This window comes from Aspergillus heteromorphus (genome assembly GCF_003184545.1).
Source record: "Aspergillus heteromorphus CBS 117.55 chromosome Unknown BO70scaffold_8, whole genome shotgun sequence".
Classification (NCBI taxonomy): domain Eukaryota; kingdom Fungi; phylum Ascomycota; class Eurotiomycetes; order Eurotiales; family Aspergillaceae; genus Aspergillus; species Aspergillus heteromorphus.
This window is the reverse complement of record NW_020290413.1, coordinates 1,148,809-1,158,482: the sequence shown is the minus strand read 5'-3', so window position 1 is coordinate 1,158,482 and position 9,674 is coordinate 1,148,809.

Genomic DNA, 9,674 nt, shown 5'->3' with positions numbered 1-9,674 from the left:
CAAGATAATTAATTATAGTTCTTAGATTAGATTATATATATTTTAGATTTATAAAATAATAAATATCTATAAGTTAATAAAACATTATAAAATATTATATTTTATAATCTAATATAGATACTTCAGAGTCACAAGAGTATAAAATAATTATAAAAATATAAAATAAATTATAAAAATAGAAAATAATTATAAAAATATAAAATAAATTATAAAAAATATAAAATAGCTGTAAAAGTATAAAATAGCTGCAAAAATATAAAATAAATTATAAAAATATAAAATAGCTATAAAAATATAAAATAAGCTATAAAAAATATAAAATAATTATAAAAATATAAAATAGTTATAAAAATATAAATAATTATAAGAATTCTTTAAATAAATATTTATTTATAATAATAATAATAATTAGAGAGAGGGGGCCACAGAGATTTAAAAAAAAATAAAAAATAGAGAGAGTTACGAAAAAAAAATTTAAAAAAGATATTCTTTCTTAGAATTCTAAGCTCTAAGCCCTAAGTTTTAATTTATATTTAAATTAAAAATATTATACTATATTTATTATTTAATTATAATTATAAAAATATTAATAATATTTATTATCTAATTATAATTATAGAAATCTAAAATATAATAAATAATAATATAATTATAGTTATATAAAATAACTATAATAAATTTATATAAAATAAATATTATAAAAAAAAATTATTTTTTTTCTAATTAGTTTTTTTATAAAAAAGATTTTATAATAAGAGTTTTAATAATATTTAATTTTTTATAAATAATAATCTTAGAGATTAAGATTCTAAAAAAAAATAATTATAAGAATAATAATTCTTATAATTTTTATAATATAATATATTATAAGAAATATTTATATTATAAAAATAATTTCTTATAAAATAATTATATTAATATAATATATAGTTTATAAAATTTTTATAAATATATTTATTTATAAGAAAAGCTAGATAAAAGATTAATAATAATACTTTAAGTAATAGAGATATTATCTTAACTTTATAATAGATATATTTTCTTTATATTATCTTAACACACACTCTTATAAAAAATTTAAGTAAATATTTATCTAATAGGTTGAGTTACTTAATTTTTACATCAGTCATCAAGTACCTTTTATCTGTTATTTCAATGGAAAGGTAGGGGGCGCTCCATAGTGATTAATCTACTAAGGGTCTCTGGGTTCTTGTTGGACTGACTAGTATAACATGTGTAAGGATAGTAATCCTTATAATCCTTATGATATACTATATTGTGAGGAATATTTATACTATAGAGACAGTCTCTCGCGAAGTAATTATACTAATATAATATATAATCTATAGAATCCTCACAGATATATCTATCCGCGAGAAAAGCTAGATAAAAGACTAGTAATAATACTTTAAGTAATACAGATATTATCTTAACTTTATGATAGATATAGATATACTTTCTTCACACTACCTCAACACGCACCCTTATAACCTAGAGAGAGAATTCGAGAAAGATATTCTCTCTCAGAGCCCTGAGCCCTGAGCCCTGAGCCCTGATTTATATCTAAATTAGAAATATTATACTATATTTATTACTTAACTATAATTATAAGAATACTTATTATATTTATTATTTAATTATTATTATAAAGATCTAAAATATAGTAAAAAATAATATATTTATAGTTATATAAATAATTATTATAGTAGATTTATATAGAATAAATATTATAAAAAAAAAACTATTTTTTTTAAATTAATTTTTTTATAAAAAATATTTTATTACAGTAATTTTAATAATATTTAATTTTTTATAAATAATAATCTTAGAGATTAAGATTCTAGAAAAAAAATAATTTTAAAAATAATAATTTTTATAATTTTTATAATATATTATATTATAAGAAATATTTATATTATAAAGATAGTTTCTTATAAAATAATTATATTAATATAATATATAATTTATAAAATTCTTATAGATATATTTATCTATAAGAAAAGTTAGATAAAAGATTAATAATAATATTTTAAGTAATATAGATATTATCTTGACTTTGTAATAGATATACTTTCTTCACACTACCTCAACACGCACCCTTATAACATGTTGGTTCCAAGTTTCAAGGTGAGTAGGAGGTATCAATCTATCTATTTCCCTGGTTGTTTTATTACCTAGTTTTATTCTCTCTGAACCTTTCTTCCTAAGTTTATAGTTTGATTTTAATTCCCACGACTTCGCTCCCCGCCTAGATATGTGTGATAGGATCTACTTGTCAGGGTAGAAAGCCTGTTGACTAGGTAAGGAATCAATTATGAAACACCGTGTATTTATTTAATAATAATAAAGATAGTCTATATTTATAAGATAGACTGATTCTTGAAGAATCAGTAGCTTCTTATAAAAAGATTAATATTTTATAAATATTAAAAAGATATAGAATTATTATTAATAATCTTATAACTCTTATAATTATTATAATATATTATCTTAATAATATAATTTTTATAATTATTATAATATATTATTCTGATAATCTTTATTTCGATAGCTGAATTATTCTATTATAAATAATACTCTTCTCTGCTAAGACAAGCCATCTAATTTAGATATTAGAAATAGTTTTATATATTTCTGATTTGAAATAGTGGGAATCTGATAGTAAAAAATAAAAAACTTATAGAATATATAATATAAATAAAGTTATATACTGTTTCTGTATAGTTTTATAAATATTTAATTATATTTATATAAATAGATCTCCTGCAAAAAAATATAAATAAAAAAATTTTTTATATTATATTTATATAAATAAATCTTCTGTAAAGAAGTATAAATAAAAGAATTTTTTATATTATTTTTTTTCTTCTTCTTTTTTATTTTATAATTATTATTTCTTTAATAATTTATAATTGTTCTTTTTATATTTTTTTATTATTTTATATAATTTTTGTTATTTTTATCTATACTGTATTACTATTATTCTCTTTTTTATTAAATATTAATCTTATTTTTAATTACTTTGTAATAATAAAGAGAACAGTGTGTTTTAAGCAGGATATTTCTATTAAAGCCTGCTATAACTTTTATATATATTATCTAAGATATATAAATAATAATTTTAATTTTAAGAAAAGTGCTTTATATAATATTAGTTATTTATTAAATATAAAGATATTTATTCTATATTATTTCTATTTTATAAAAAAGAAGACTTATAATCCCGTGAGTTTTATATATTTTATATTATATATATATAATTTACTGATATTTCTCAAGTCTGTAACTAATCTGCTAAAAAATATTTATAATTTTATAAAAATTATTAAATAAATTACTCTGATTCTGAAGAAAAAATATTAGAATAATAATATTAAATAAACTATCTGCGAAGAGATTTATATTCTTATAAAAATATTTAATAATATAAAGAGTATTTATATTTATAAATTTTTATTAAAAAGTATTAAGACCGCCAAGCATATAAGTTCTTATTATAATTAAGAGATAAGATCTTTATAATTTTATTATTAATATTTTATTAGAAGTTTACTATTAAGTATACTAAGTTTATTAAGATTTATTATATTTTTTTAGTATAGTTAGTTTTCTATTCTGATCTTTGTGTCTCACTGAAGAATTATTATATTTATAAAATAAAAATATTATTATATTTATTATTTAATAATCTAAGATATATAGACTGGATTTCTATTCTGCAGAACTTTTTTAATTTAATGAGAATTATAGTATATATTTAATACCCGGATATTAATAATAATAAATTGACTTTAAATAATAAGAATAATATTATTAAATTAATTATAAATTTTTATATTCTTTTTTTAAAGTCTACTTTCTCTGTAAATATTTCTAAGTTATAATAAAAAAGTTTGATTATTATTATTATTTATTTTATAAATAAATAATAAATATAATTAAATATATTTAAATATTCTCTGCTGTCTTATAATAGAATAATTTTATATTTATTAATATATTTAATCTATAATAATATAATTAATAAGAAATATTAAGAAATTAATATTTCTGTAGCTTATTTCTTAAAAATATAGAGTAATTTACTAGTAATTATCTTTTATTTTTTTAATATATAATATTTTTTATAATATTTCTAGTATTACTTTATAGCTTCGGGTGTATTCTTTATATTTTTATTAGAAATTTATTAATTATACTTGCTTGATTATTTTTTTTACTTGATTAAATAGTAATTCTGATTATTATAATATTAATAATTTTTAATTTTTTTAATTTTTTATTTATTTTTATTATCTAGCTCAGATATCAGAAGTAATTTTTTATAATCTTTTTTAATATTTTATAATTTTAACAAGAAAATATAAAATATATTATAGATTTATTTATATTTCTTAGATAAATATAATTAATATATCTGAGATCTAATATATTTAAGAATCTGAAAAAGTTTTATAAACTTCGGAGCCAGTTTTTTTAATTCTTTAAATTATAAGTTTTAAGTTAATAACTTAACTAGATCTTTTTTTTTAAAATAGAATAGTTTTCTATATTTATTATAATATTTTTTTTATTTTTTTATAGCTATTTATTATATTTTTTATAGCTGTTCTCTTATTTCTTTAAATTTCTTAATTTTATTCTATATTACTAGAACTTCTTGCTGCTGAGAATTAGTCTTAATTCTAATATAAAAATCCGGTGAAAAGCTATAAAAAATATTATAAAATAATTAGTCTATAATTATATTATTTATATTATTACAGGTGAATTAAGTATTTAAAAGAATTAATAGCTAGTTAATATTATACTGACTGAAGTAATATTAAAAATAGTATTTAAGTATTTAATTTATCTGTTCTATTTAGTTATTAATTTAAAAATAAAATATAGTTAAAAACTTCAAGATTATATAGTTATTATAAATTAAATTTAATTAGAATTTACTAATAAAAATTAATTTTTAATTAAATATAATCTTATTTAGAGATCTGAAGATTAATTTAATCTATTTATAGAATAATTTAATAAGATCTGAGATAGTTATTATAAATAAAATAATAAAAAAAAAATAATATTTTAAAAATTAATTAATAATAATTAGAATAGTATTAATAGTTTTTTTATATTAGATAATAGAGAGCAGCCCTGTAATAAAATCTATTATTAATTTAATAAAAAGATATAATAAAATTAGTAATAATTTAAGACTACTATATAATTAATATTTTAAAGCAGTAATTTCTTAGTATATTAAATAAATTCAGATATATTTAATTATATTATATTATAATCTATTTCAGTAAAACTTTCTATATAGCAGTATTTTTATTTAAGTCTTTTTAAAATATCTTACTAATAAATTATTATAATATAGCTTAATAAATATCTGATATAGTGTCTTAGAAAAGAGAATATAGTATTAGTCTTTGAAATAAATATAATTAATTATTTTAATAATTTAATATTTTTAATCTAATTATTTTTATTAAATAGTAGTTTTTTATTATTATATCTCTGGATTATTATTCTGCAAATATAAGATTATCTCTTAAAATTTAGAATTATATATATCTGAGTATAAAACTTCTATAATATATATTTATAATATTATAGATTAGAAAATAAATCTTTTTTAAAATAAATTCTTTTAAGCAGTCTAGTCAGCTGTCTTTATATTAGTTTAATTATTAAGATTCTTTAAACTTAATATAATATAAGTATTAAATCCAGAATAATTCTGTATATCTTAAGATTTAAACTAGATTTTTTCTTTAATAAGATCTCTTATTATTAAAAATAATATACTTATAAATTATACTTAAATCAGAGTCAACAGTTTCTCTTAAGAAGTAGATTTTATTTAAGATTTAGAAAATATTCTAAAAAGTCTATCTGCTAGATTTAATTTTTTTATTTTATATTTAATAATAAAATTATAGAGAATTAAATTTATAAGTTATTAAGCTTATTTTTTATTAATCTAAATTTAATATATAAAAAATTACAAGTTTGAATAGTTTAATAGAATCTTAATTATTTAGAAAATATCTTCTAAATATTATTATTATTATTTAAAAGAGTAAATAATAGTAAATAGCTCTTAATCTAAAATATTATAATTTAGCTTAGTATTAAAAAACTTATAGAATTAGAATATAACTAGATAAAATATATTCTTAGTATTAAGTTAAAATAGAATATTATTTATTTTTTCTTTTAATATATCAGTTTCTAAACAGCGGGGTTTTATAGAATTAAAATATATTAATAAAAATATTTATTAAAAAATAGTAATAAGATAACAGAAAGTAATTTATTTAATTAAGATTAAATAAATCTTTTCTAACTTCTGTCTGTTAATTATTTTATAAAGCAAAGAAATAAGAGATAAAATAATATAAAAATAATTTTAAATAAATTATTAATAAAAATTATAGAATCTAAGAAAGATCTGGATATTATAATAATTTTCAGAAATTAATTATAAAATAATATTATTTATTTATTAAAAATTTATAAATATTTTATCAGAGTTAATAATATATTTCAGAAATTTAACTTAAAATTAATAAAATAAATATTTTAATAGTTTTATATAGAGCTGAGCTTCTCAAAGTCTTTTTAAAATTTAATAAATATATTTTATATAAGATTTTTTATTTAATAAAAAGATAAAAATATTATTCAGATATATTATATAAAAATTATTAAGAAATTCTTAAAATATAGTATATATATAATTTTAGAAAGTTACTAGAATATTAGTTAATCTAAATAATATAATTATATATTTAAAGTAGTTATATTAGATATAAAATATTATTTTCTATTTATTATTTTTTTTAATATAGATTTAGTAGTATATATTCTTAATATTAATTTTTAAAAAGTAGATACTTCCCAAAATTCTGTTAAGAATCTCTGAAATAAGAGATAAAAAATAATAATTTTTAATAAAAATCTTATTAAGATTTTTATAATTTATATAAAAATATAAGTTATTATTTTTTTTAAATATAAAGAGAATAGGAACTCCAGCAGGGCTCTTTAAAAATTAAATTTAATCTAGTTTTAGATTTTTTTTAATATATTTTTATAAAATCTTAAATTTAGCTTTAAATAAGAGATATATTAAATTATAAGAGAGTATTTTATTAGATTTAATATTAATAATATAATCTGCAGGGCTATAAGAAGATAGCTGTTAAAAAAAATCTATAGAAAATATATCTTAGAACTACTTAAGTTTAATAAAAATTATCTTAGAATTTAATAATAAATCGCGAGATTCTTCTTCTAATAGCTAGATATCTTTAAAAAACTTAATAATAGTATATATTCTTACTAAGTTTTAAGTTACTTTAGTAAATTAAATAATAGAAAGCAGTAAAATAGATAATATATTAAATTATTATTAATAATTTTATACTGATAAAATAATATATAAATTATAAAGTATAATTATTAAAAGTAGTATAAAGCTATTTTTTAGTTAGAAATTCTAATTAATCTCTATATAATACTATTTAAAAGTATAGATATCTTCTCGCAAATTAATAATAATAATAAAGATTTTTTATATATTATAAATAAAAATAATAATTTAATTAATAGCTTTAATCTTTGGTGTAGTAATCAGAATATATTAAAGATTATAGACTTTAATAAACTAATAATTAATAATATCTATTTTAGTATAGTTATTCAGATCCGCAAAGATTTTAAGATTATTTTAAATATAAATAGAAATATAAAAATAATATATAATCTCTATTATAAATAAAAAAATTAAAATTATAAAATTTATTTTAATTTCTCTACTTTTCTTTTTAAATTTAATAAGAATTAATAGATTCTAGCAGATTAGATTCTTTTATTTTTAATAGAATATTAATTTATAAGATATTAAATACTTTTATATATAAAGTATTATAATTAATTATTATTCTTTTTAATAGAGTTTTTTTTATAATTTAAGATATCTTTCTTAATAGTTTTACTAGTAATTTCTTAGAAGTGCTTGCATGGCTTATAATTATTAAATTAATTATTATTTTACTTATATTTTTCTCTATTTTCTTATAGTTTATAATAATAAGTAATAATAGCTATTATTTTATTCTACTTCTCTGATAGATAAGAAATATATTCTTAAATATAATAATTTAGATTTAATAATAACTTAGCAAAGTAGAATAAGACTTTTTTTTTTTTTACTTAATAAGAAAAGTATTATTTTAAGATATTAAGATAAGTATAGAACTCTCGCGGATTCTGATTATATTATTAATAAGTCTGTTTAAATTAAATTATAATATCTAATTAAAAAATAATAATATTTTAAATTAATATAAGAGTCTAATCTTTAAATTAAGATTATAATTTCTTAAGAAATTATCTCTCTTTTGGATTTTTATTATTTATAAAATAATACTATCTTTATTTATATACTGAATTTATATAGCTGATAGTAGTAAGAATTTTATATTTCTTTAATAAATATTTCTTAAATATATCTTTAAATATATATTCTAAATCAGTAATCTATTTTTAATATTTTTAGAAATTAAAATTCAGAGCAAAGCAAGAAATATCTTTAAATTTAATCTTTTTTTTATTCTTTTCTAATTTAAAAAAGAATTAATAATATCTTAAGAAAATTTCGCTCGGGAAGCTATTTTTTTAAAGATAAGCTATTTTTTATTATAAGTTAATAGCTTGTTTTAATTAATAAATATAATCTTCTAGCTATTAAATCTTTTTAATAATAAAAATAATATTTAGTAAGAATTTTGAATTAATTTAATTACTAAGTACTTCTATTTTTTTATTATTTTTAATAAATAATATCTTTCTTAGATAGTTGAAAAAAGAAAAATTAGAATATAATAAAATTTATTTATTAAAATAGAAAGCCTGTTAATTAGATAAAAAATTAATTATAAAATACTATATATTTATTTAATAATAATAAAGATAGTCTATATTTATAAGATAGACTGATTCTTGAAGAATCAGTAGCTTCTTATAGAGAAATTAATATTTTATAGATATCAGAGAGATATAGAATTACTATTAATAATCTTATAACTCTTATAATTATTATAATATGTCATCCTGATAACACAATTCTCATAATCACTATAATATATTATCCCGATGATCTTTATCCCGATAGCTGGGTTATTCTATCACAATATGCCCCTATCATACTAAAGTCACACTGTGGCACCCCGCTGTACAGTTCTACCACTATTTTGTACGCGCATGAACTATAAAACTCTACTCTTGAAGGAACAAACAGTTATAAAAAAGATAGTTTATACTTTGTAAATATTCTTATATTCTGGTTCTACTCTGTAGTCCTATATGACCTTTTCTTTGAAAATAAAACTCCCGACCTCTTAGCATACTACAACCATCCCAATAAACACGAATTAACTACCCTAAAGATGTATATGTAAATGTTTAAGCTTTAATTGCGAAAACAGTGATTATTCTGTTTACCCGTAGAAAACAGGTGGAGTAGCCAAAGCACGGCCAAATAAGTATACATGGTGTGCCAAAGTGCAACCCATATTGTAGTAGGGGTGCAAACGCCAATTAGCGCCTGTATTCCTTAACTACCAGGAATGAGTACGATGACTTACGAAACTACCTTGGTAGTACCT